The following is a 10,806-nucleotide window of genomic DNA, read 5'->3' on the forward strand; positions in this document are numbered from 1 at the left end:
GTGGCTTGTGGCATTTTATCTCTGTGAACAGAGGGCAGAATTAAAACAGCCGGCGCTCCTCTGCTGAGGATGGCAAAGAGCCTCTGCTTCCCCCAGACCTGCCCCCTTTCCTGTGGCACTTCCTCAGACCCACCAAAGGAGAAGCCATATAAGATTCCCAAGCTCCACTTCGCAGAGCATTGGCTCCATGGGATTCCCAGGATGGGTGAAAAGTTGGGTGTATTATGGAAAGGAAAAGCTCTGAGAGATCCATGAAGCATTTCAACAAGCACCCTGCAAACAGGCCACACACAGAGGCCATGATGATCCCCATCCAAACTATGGAATGGGACTTCAACAATGGAGTTTTAACACTTGTTGAAACAGGGGTTATTTTCTTGAGAAGCAAAGGGGAAGGTGCAGAGGAGCTAGTGAGTAATAATCATTTCTACATCCCTGCTGCATGAGAAATGGGGCACGAAGAGCCAGGCAGCTCAGACACACAACCACAGCGAGGTGGGAAGAAAATAAGCTCCAGGAAAAAGGTGATTTCCCTGCCCTCTCCAAAGCTGGCAGCCTGGCATTCACCTGAACGTGATCACCTCGATGTTGGGCAAATCCCGGCATATCGAGATCTGGGCAGGGAGAGACAGAAACAGCACGTTGGCACAGGTGGGAAAAAATATCAATAAACCCAACTGAAATCACAATAAATCCAACTGAAATCACAAGAAGCACAATCAGGCATTTAGGTTTGCTTCAGTCTAACCCGAGTTTAACACCACCAGAGAGATTTGCTGCCACAGTGAGTGCAGAGTCAGCAGCTCCTCCGGCCTCTCTCCCCAGGAGTGGAAGCACAGACTCCAACCAGCATCACGCTGTTCTTCTGCTCCAGCAACTCTGCAGCCTCCACAGGCAGCAAAGGCCCCTCTCACCTCTGCCAGGCCTCTCCTACCAACAGAACCTCATCCAAAGTCCCAAACAGACGAGGTAGAACTCAGGGTCCTGCTGTCCGGGGCTCACGCAAGGCCTCAGAGAGAAATTTTCCAATTTGGAAACATCAGCAGTCCCTTTTGGTTTGTTATTTTTTTTATGGTGTGAGCTGCTGATCAACCCTGAAAAGGCCTGCAGCTCACTGGCACGGGGCCAGCCCAATCCCAGGCCCGAACGCTGCCACCCCCACCCCCTGCATCCATCCCCACTCCGGCTGCTGGCCCAGACTCCACAGGCTGGGGCTCCTCGCTGGCTCCTCTGGGACTTACATCTGTCAGGTGGCTGCCCCTGCGGGAGGAGAGGGGGGTCAGGGGGACATGGCAGCGTGAGCCACCCCCTGCTCCCCCCACACCCCGTGCACAGCCTGAGCCCCCGCCCGGCCCCACCAAACTGCTGCAGCAGAGTCTGTCACGGGCCTGGCTGTGCCTCCCCAGCCCCATCCCTGCCTGTCCCTCCAGCCTGACATTCCTGCCTGACTCCTAGGACCATCCCTGTGCCCTGTCCCCATTCCTGGCTCTCCCCCTTTCCCATCCCTCCCTGTCCCCACTCCTCATGCCTGCTGTTCCTGCTTACCAATCCCTGCCTGCCCCCCTCACCCATCCCTGCCTGTCCCCACTCACCATCCCTCATCACCCTCACCCATCCCTGCCTCTCTCACATCTCTCCCTATCCCCCTTCTTCATCTCTTCCTGTCCCCACTCCCCATCTCTCCCTGTTCCCTAGTGCCATCCCTGCCCCTTTTCCCCATCCCTGCCTGTCTGCCCTCACCCACCCCTGTCCCCCTCCTCATCCCTGTCTGTCCCACTTCCCCATCCCTCCCTGACCCCCCTCCATCCCTGTTCCCCTTCCCCATCACTGCTGTCCTCCCTCACCCACCCCTGTCTGCTCCCCCTCCCCATCCCTCCCTGACCCTCTACATCATCCCTGCCTGTCCCTCCTCCATTCTTTCCCCCCCTGCCCAGTCCTGTCTGTCCCCCTTCCCTAGCCTTGCCTGACCCTTTCTATCTCTGTCCCCCCCCATCCCTGTCTGTCCCTCTTCCCCATCCCTGTCCCCCTTGATCATTGTCCCCTCAGCCTCACCCAGGCCTGTCCTCCTTCCCCATCCCTGCCTGTCCCCCCTCAGTCCCTGTCTCCCCTCCCCATCCCTGCCTGTTCCCTCTCCATCCTTGTCCTCCTTCCCCATCCCTGCCTGTTCCCTCTCCATCCTTGTCCTCCTTCCCCATCCCTGCCTGTTCCCTCTCCATCCTTGTCCTCCTTCCCCATCCCTGCTTGTGCCCTCCCCATCCCTGTCTGTCCCCTCACCCATCCCTGCCTGTCCCCTCTTTCCCATCCCTGTGTCCCCTCCATCACTGTCCCCTCAACCTCACCCAGGCCTGTTCTCCTTCCCCATCCCTGCCTGTCTCCCCTCCATCCTTGTCCCCTCTCCCCATCCCTGCCTTGTCCCCTCTCCCCATCCCTGCCTGTCCCCTCAATCCCTGTCCCTCCTCTATCCTTGTCCTCCTTCTCCATCCCTGCCTGTCCCCCAAATCCCTGTCTCCCTTCCCCATCTCTGCCTGTCCCCCCTCCATCCTTGTCCTCCTTCCCTATCCCTGCCCATCTCCCCCAGTCCCTGTCCCTTCCCCATCCCTGTCCCTTCCCCATCCCTGTGCTCTCCCCATCCCTGTCCCTTCCCCATCCCTGTCCCTTCCCCATCCCTGTGCTCTCCCCATCCCTGTCCCTTCCCCATCCCTGTCCCTTCCCCATCCCTGTCCCTTCCCCATCCCTGTGCTCTCCTCATCCCTGTCCCTTCCCCATCCCCCTGCTCTCCCCATCCCTGTCCCTTCCCCATCCCTGTGCTCTCCTCAGCCCTGTCCCTTCCCCATCCCTGTGCTCTCCTCATCCCTGTCCCTTTCCCATCCCCGTGCCCTCCCCATCCCTCTCTCCCCGTCCCGTCCCCGTCCCCCGGCGCACCAGCAGTTGAGGCGGCGGACGCCGTCGAGCGCGGCGGCCTTGGCCTGCCGGAGCACGGCCGCCCGGCTCAGCCTCATGCCGGGCCGGGACAGGCCGGCTTCCAGGGGCGGCACCGGCGCCCTCAGGCTCCGCCCGGCCGGGGCGGGCTCCGGAGCGCCGGGGATGGAGCCGCCGCCTCCTCCCGGGATGGAGCCGCCGCCTCCTCCCGGGATGGAGCCGCCGCCTCCTCCCGGGATGGAGCCGCCGCCTCCTCCCGGGATGGAGCCGCCGCCTCCTCCCGGGATGGAGCCGCCGCCTCCTCCCGGGATGGAGCCGCCGCCTCCTCCCGGCCCGGCACGGCCCCCACGGGCCCCGCTCGGGCCTGGTCCGGCCCGGCCGCGCAACAGGCGCAGTTTGAGTCATTTATTCATATTTACGTGTAAAGCTGATTAGTCGTTTAATTATGTCTTGTTCAGAGTGTGGTTTGTACGCACACAGCTGCGTCTTTGCGGGTGTATATTTGTATTATAGAGCCATCGTGGAGCAGTTTGGGTTGGAAGGGACCTTAAAAGATCACCTCATTCCAACCTCATTCCAACACCTTCCACTAGCCTAGATTGCTCCAAGCCCCATCCAACCTGGCCTTGGACACTTCCAGGGATGGGGCAGCCACAGCTTCTCTGGGCAACCTGTGCCAGGGCTTCCCCACCCTCCCAGGGAAGGATTTTTTCCTAATATCCCATCTGAACCTACTCTTTTTCAATGCAAAGCCATTCCCCCTTGGAATAACACACATGAGTGTGTAAATTTATATCTGACTTTACACATACATCCTTATATCTCCCTATGTATCTATATATGTATGAAGTGTATCCCTACATCTATATGTGGATAAAGTGTATCCCTATATCTAGATATGAATGAAGTGTGCATAAATAAAATATATCCACATTTTCTATAATAACTATTTCTCACCGGGTTCTCCTCACTCAACTCCTAAACATTCCAAAGGGTGATAGTTCAGCCCTTGAAAAATATGTTTTGTACAAGTAAGAGATAATTACTTTCTCAGGAATGACTAATAGAGCGCAACAGTTTCTTACTGCTCTTATCCTGTGGGGCAACAAGAAAACCAAGGCTCACCTTTGAACCAAAGTCAGAAGTCAAGCAGCTCAGGACTCGTTCTTACAGACCCAAAGTCCTTCAGGAATCCAATCCTGGACTGCTGGATTTCTACACCACCTTATGACACAGTTTGTATTATTAGGGGTGTAACAGCAGCTTCAGTGATTGAATGGGAGAGCTGGAATAAAAAGGCCTGGAGAAGTGGTGTGGTTAGCAAAGACAGTCCAAAAAAAAAAGGCATTAATGCAGTGTTTCCCAATGTTTTCCTGTGTGTTTGCACCTTATCCAGCAACAGGAACAACTGTGGGATGGGGGCTGGTGAGTGGTTGGTTGATTGTGTTGGTGTTTGGGTGCACCAGTGCCAATGGAAGGGATCAGGAGTGTGGATGTGGCACTTGGGGACATGGTTTACATAATCACAGAATCCCAGAACCACTGAGGTTGGAAAAGCCGCCCAAGATCATCAAGTCCAGCCTGTGCCCAGTCCCCAGCTTGTCCCCCAGCCCAGAGCACTCAGTGCCACAACTAGTTGTTCCTTGGACACCTCCAGGGCTGGGGACTCCACCACCTCCCTGGGCAGCCCCTGACAATGCTTAACAGCTTTTGCAGTGAAGAAATTTTCCCCAATATCCAACCTGAGCCTCCCCTGGCACAGCCTGAGGCCGTTCCCTCTCCTCCTGTCCCTTGTTCCCTGGGAGTAGAGCCCAACCTCCCCTGGCTCCCTCCTCCTGTCAGGGACTTGCAGAGCCAGAAGGTCCCCCCTGAGCCTCCTTTTCTCCAGGCTGAGCCCCCCCAGCTCCCTCAGCCCCTCCTGCTGCTCCAGCCCCTTCCCAGCTCCGTTCCCTTCCCTGCACACGCTCCAGCCCCTCCATGTCCTTCCTGAACTGAGGGGCCCAGAACTGGACACAGCCCTGGAGGGGTCTCAGCCGTGCCCAGGGCAGAGGGGCAATCACTGCCCTGGTCCTGCTGCCACAGTATTCCTGGTATGAGCCAGTGGGGAACATGGCAGTGCAGGGTTGACAGTTGGACTGAAGGATCTTGGAGAGCTTTTCCAGCCTTAGCGATTCCATAATTCTATGAAACATGCTGGAAGTGAACCCTTGTTTGTGGTCCTGTGTGGAGAGAGGAGATGGGTTGGCACTGAGCTCCCTTCCCTCCTGATTGCCACACGCCTGGAAAAGAGAAGGGCCGAGCAATGTGTTTATTGGGATCAATGGGCATGCACTTTTCAGGGAAAATGTGGATAAGTGGGTTAGGCAGATCATCCCACTGCATTTCCCTCCTCTCTCAGCACCGGGCTGCTGTCACACCCATGGACAGCCGGGACCCCGGGCTGGGGGCCAGAGCACAGGGGGTGCGTGAGATTTTAGAGCTGGATACGCACACTTGGAGGCAGATGGAGCAATTTTTGGGAATTCCTGGCTTTTCTGTACGCAGCTGTCCACATCCCAGCTGGCATGAGGTGCCTCTGAGACTCAGGACCTGGGTGCCTGCCCGTGTCTCGGTGAGGGCAGCTGCAGGATCCGAGGGACGCCAATGTCCATGGCATTGCAATACTTCTCCAAATCCCAGGCTGTTTTCAGTTCCAGTGGAATATGGAAACACCTGAGCATGTTTTCAACCACTCAGCTGTGCAATCCCAACCCCAGATGTGCAATCCCAACCCCAGCCGTGCTTTGCTGCCCTGTTGGCAGTGAAGCCTGTCCCTGAGACAGGTTGGGGAGATTAAGGAATCTTTTCTAGATGCCATGGAGAGATTTTTGTGCTCATCCTGCTGGCAAAAGCACAGGTCAGTCAGTTTAACTGTACACTGTCTGCTCTGACACTCTGCTGGGACTGACCCATGCAGAAACGTTTGTTTCATTCAGGTTATTTAAATAAAATCAATTTTATTCCCAAGTTTCATACTGCAAGTAGCACCAATAAGCATCTCAGGCAAACCTCCTCCCTGGTCTTTTAAAAGGAGAGAGGTTAAATAATGTGTATCAATTTGAGAAGGACATGGAGAGAGGAACAGGAGAAGCCCTGAGGTCTGGGACAAAGTGGCCTCGTCAGGATCACCTACAATCCATGGCACATCCATGTCCCGCTCACAGCCCTGGATCTTTCCATATTCCCGGATCTTTCAATCTATCCAATCTTTCAGTGTTCCAGAGCAGGGATGGATGAAGTCCCACCTCACCCCTAATTCCTGGTGGTGGGTTGTAGTCACTTCTTTGGTCTGTGGGAGCAAGAGAGCAAAAAGCTCTTTGCACACTTGGGATCATATCTGGAGTACCTTTAGTCAGGTCTGCGCTACGTGGCAGCCACACATTCCCTTTCCAGCTCTGTATCAGTGTTTTATATAATGACCCCGTTATCACTTGTTTAATTGCTTTGTGGAGGCCCAGGAAAGCAATTTATTGCACATGACCCTTGTATGTATTTTCTCCTTTCAGAAAAGCTCTCATTTCTGACCAGAACGGTTGCTGTGACCCGTGATTGCTCCATGCAGTCTCACAGCTCACTTGTGATTCCCACAAGAGCTTCAGAAGGAAGTGTTGGAACCCCTGAGCTTCTTGGCTACTGAACCAAACATTCCCTGGATGTGGCATGGGATTGCTGTTGGGCTGTGAGTCACACAAAGGAAATTTGAAGTGATAGTGGTGACCTGCCCTTGCTGCCGGGAGCAGCCACAGCTCCACAGCTCTCCCTGTTTGTCACCATCACTGATGAGGTGTCTGCCGTAATGGAATCATGGAATCATAGAATCATGGAATGTCCTGAGCTGGAGGTGACCTACAAGGATCATCCAGTCCAAATCCTGGCCCTGTACAGCCCCAACAATCCCACCTTGTGCCTGAGAGGGTTGTCCAAACCCTCCTGGAGCTCTGGCAGCCTTGGGGCTGTGCCCACCACCCTGGGGAGCCTGGGCAGTGCCCAACCACCCTCTGGGGGAAGAACCTTTTCCTGAGATCCAACCTGACCCTGCCCTGACACAGCTCCAGCTGTTCCCTCAGGCCCTGCATGGAGTGGTTTCTTCTTCTGTTAGCTGGAACTCGCTGCCACTTCCATAGAGATGCCAGTGCCTGTATGGATACCTCCTTTTTGAGTCCTGGAAGCTCGGAGGGCAACCAGAGCCACTTCTCCTGGTGCTACCCCACTCTGCTGACAGCACCTTTATGCCTCCCAGAAGCTGATCCCTACCTAGCACCATCCTGGTTAGGAAGAGCTGTTAACTGGGATAGAAGGAGCAGCATGGCTTTGGGGGAGGCACTGACAGTTTTATCCTCCTGGTATCCCAGCGAGGTGGTCGGCCCTCCTGGAGATGGGGTCTACTTCCTCCTCTCCAGGGCAGCCACCGGGACGTCTTCAGGAAAGCCCCATGTGTTTGATAATGTCTCATCTCTGAGCAACAAGTTGTTCCTGTAACTGCTCCCGTGTAGCGTCACGGCAAGTTTGACCGCGCTGTGGTTCCGAGGATGCTCTGCTCATGGCAGCTCTCCAGCAGATATTCCACCCACAGGACATTCCCTCTGTGCAGCCCTCGCTGCTCCAGGTCCAGCAGCACTGTTTGGATGTTGGCAGGAAATGCCGAGGTTGGAAAGAGCCAACAAAAGACTCGTGTCATCACGGAGATGTGATGGATGGAGGCAGGCACGGCACCGGAGACCACCAGGCTCCGTCAGCTTTCACTTTGGGAAGCATCCCCTCTTCAGCCCCTCTGAGGAGACAGCCAAGAGTGTCTGCAAGACACTTCCAGAGGCAGGTGGGCACTCCTGGGCCAAGTTAATAGAGGAGTTTGTGCAGAACTTTTGGAAAAAAGCCTTTGGAGAGGATTTCCAGGAAAGCTTCCACTCCCTACGTGTTCCCACATGAGCAGAGCAGCACTAGCCCTGCTTCACCACGGAGCAGCTGTGTGGACACCACAGCCACACCTGAACCACCCAGGGACATGGCACAGCTCCATTCTGACTAGGACAAGGGATTTCATGGCAGGCAAGACCTGGCTCAGCCAACAATGAATTCCCAAGACAAACATCCACAGCAAAAGGAAATCACAGCCAACTGCACAGAGCAAGTAATGAGGGGCTGGAGCATGTCCAGGGAAGGGAACAGAGCTGGGAAGGGGCTGGAGCAGCAGGAGCAGCTGAGGAGGGAGCTGGGGGGGCTCAGCCTGGAGCAAAGGAGGCTCAGGGGGGACCTTCTGGCTCTGCAACTCCCTGACAGGAGGGGGGAGCCGGAGGGGGTCGGGCTCTGCTCCTAGGGAACAACTTGGTGAACTTGTTTATGGTTGATGACCTTTCCAACCTAAACGATTCTGTTCCGCTCATTTCCATCTGCTCTTTCGGCAGGAAGGAGAGCCAGGGATAAAGGTCCCAGCTGGATCGTTTCTCCAGTCGCCCTCCAGCGAGGAGCTGCACAAGTGCTGGTGTGGCAGAACTTTGGGAAGCACAGAGCCGGGAAGGGCTTGGCAGGATGGCAGAGGGAGCTCACACGGAAAAGGTGCCACACACGCTGCCACGGAAAAGCTCTTTGAGAGACTGTCTGTCCCTGCTGGCAGCAGAGCTGCCGAACGTTCCCTAATGATTCCCGAGCTGGCTCGCTCCCAACTGTGGTGTCTGTGCGCTCTGGGAGCGTGTCCGGGTGTCGTGCGGGGGCAGGAGAGGAGCAGGGAAGGCGGGAGCTGCCAGGCTGGTCTGCAGCTCCGGACATGTCGGGATCAGAGTGCGCCGCTGGTAAAAAAAGCCAAACACCTTTCCATAACTTTCAGAAGTGTGGATTTTTCACAGCCTGCAATTCAGTACAGGAAAGCTAAATTAGCACCCCCCAAGCGAGCCTTTTATGTGGTAAACATATCAAATACAACAGGGGATGCTCACTCCATCAATCCTGGAAAGAAACTGTGGGGGTGGGTTTATGAAACAGTATCAAATGCACTTGGAATCAGGAATTTAAGGAATTTCCACCTTTCATTTTACATTTTTTTTCCCCTTTGGTTGATTATCTGTTGGAAAAAAACCTGGAAAATTAACATCAAAAGTTCAATCTCAATAGGACCTATGGATGGACTTTAGTGCTTTGCCCAGCTGAGGCACAGCTGGAAAGTTGATTTGGAGTTGATTTGGAAGCGGTAAGAGCAGCCCAGAGGCCTCAGCAGCGTAGGCACGAGCCACTCTGCTCCACTCAGGATCAATTTTGGGGATTACACACGACTAGAGAGAGGGAAATTGCTGTTCTGGGGGCTGTTACAGCAGCTCCTTGCCATGAATGGGTTTCCTACTCAGGACTTTTTACTTACTCTTCGTTCCTAATCTTTAATCTTCACTTAAATGTTCTTAATCTCCACTTAATCTTTGTTCTTCCATGACACTGAGTTATTAAAGGGGGATGTGAGAAAGGAGCAGGATTAAGAGGCAAAACAACTGGGCTGCAAAGGACATTTTCATTGCAAGGTGTTGGTGTCCTTGACAGATCCAAGTGGAAAGGACAGTGCTGGCTCAGCTCCCTCTGCCTCCCTGTACCTCCCTGTACCTCCCTGTGCTCTTCTCCAGATCCTTTTTAAACTCACTACAGTGTTTTGGCTCCCTTTGCTCTGCTTCACTAAATCTGTGGGTTTTTTTCCCAAGGAATAAGGCAAGAAGGAGCTTCCTGGCCCACCTTGACTCCAATGTTCTGCCCTTTTTCCATGTTTTTTGGTCTCTTTGTAAGTGGGGGACATATCATCCTGATCCCTCCAGGCTCCTTCCTGTGCATCACACATACTGTATGAAGAAACATCATATTTTACTTTGATTTGCAAATCAGCAGGATCCCAATTCCCATGTAAATGTATTCATGGAATGTGTGCTACTGGCAAAAGGAACTGATAATAACTGTCTCTACAGGGCACTGTGAGCCCTGGAAATTGTTCCTTATGTTGGCATTTCAGCTGTAACCAGGGATGGCAAAGCACTCAAGTCCATAAGGTCCATTGAGTCCAACCATCCCCCAGCACTGCCAAGGCCACCACTATCCCATGTCCCCAAGTGCCACATCCACATGGCTTTTAAATCCCTCCAGGGACTCCATCGCTGCCCTGGGCAGCTGTGCCAGGGCTGGACAGCCCTTTCCAGGAAGGAATTTTCCCTGATATCCAATCTAAACCTCCCCTGGCACAGCCTGAGGCCGTTCCCTCTCCTCCTGTCCCTTGTTCCCTGGGAGCAGAGCCCGACCCCCTCCATCTCCCCCCTCCTGTCAGGGAGTTGCAGAGCCAGAAGGTCCCCCCTGAGCCTCCTTTGCTCCAGGCTGAGCCCCCCCAGCTCCCTCAGCCCCTCCTGCTGCTCCAGCCCCTTCCCAGCTCCATTCCCTTCCCTGCACAAACTCCAGCCCCTCCATGTCCCTCCTGAACTGAGGGGCCCAGAACTGGACACAGCCCTGGAGGGGCCTCAGCGGTGCCAGCACAGGGGGACAATCCCTGCCCTTGTCCTGTGCCCACTCTGGGTGTGACACAGCCCAGGTGCCCTTGGCCTCCTGCCCACCTGGGCACACCTGGGCTCGTGTCCAGCCACCGGCACCAGCACTCCCAGGGCCTTTCCCAGCTTTCCAGCCCCTCCACCCCAGCCTGGAGGTTTCCAGGGAGTTGTTGTGACCCAAGGGCAGGACCTGGCACTTGGCCCTGTTGACCCTCACACCGTTGCCCTCAGCCCATGGATCCAGCCTGTCCTGATCCCCCTGCAGAGCCTTCCTGCCCTCAGCTCATCCACATCCCACCCAGCTTGGTGTCATCTGTGAACTGACTGAGGGAGAGACTGTGACTGT

At 55.1% G+C, this 10,806-nt stretch overlaps 1 long non-coding RNA gene across 1 annotated transcript; it reads right to left on the minus strand.

The window, feature by feature from the left end:
- Positions 1-6: 6 nt before the first annotated feature.
- On the minus strand, positions 7-3,121 carry LOC113998731. Its single transcript, XR_003544579.2, has 3 exons — positions 2,923-3,121; positions 1,242-1,260; positions 7-614 (listed from the first exon to the last, which is right to left on the minus strand). It is a non-coding gene; the product is annotated as an uncharacterized LOC113998731 (long non-coding RNA).
- Between the last annotated feature and the right edge of the window lie 7,685 nt (positions 3,122-10,806).

Source organism: Pipra filicauda, unplaced genomic scaffold (genome assembly GCF_003945595.2).
Source record: "Pipra filicauda isolate LSUMZ 115617 unplaced genomic scaffold, ASM394559v2 scaffold1518_size10806_pilon, whole genome shotgun sequence".
Lineage (NCBI taxonomy): Eukaryota > Metazoa > Chordata > Aves > Passeriformes > Pipridae > Pipra > Pipra filicauda.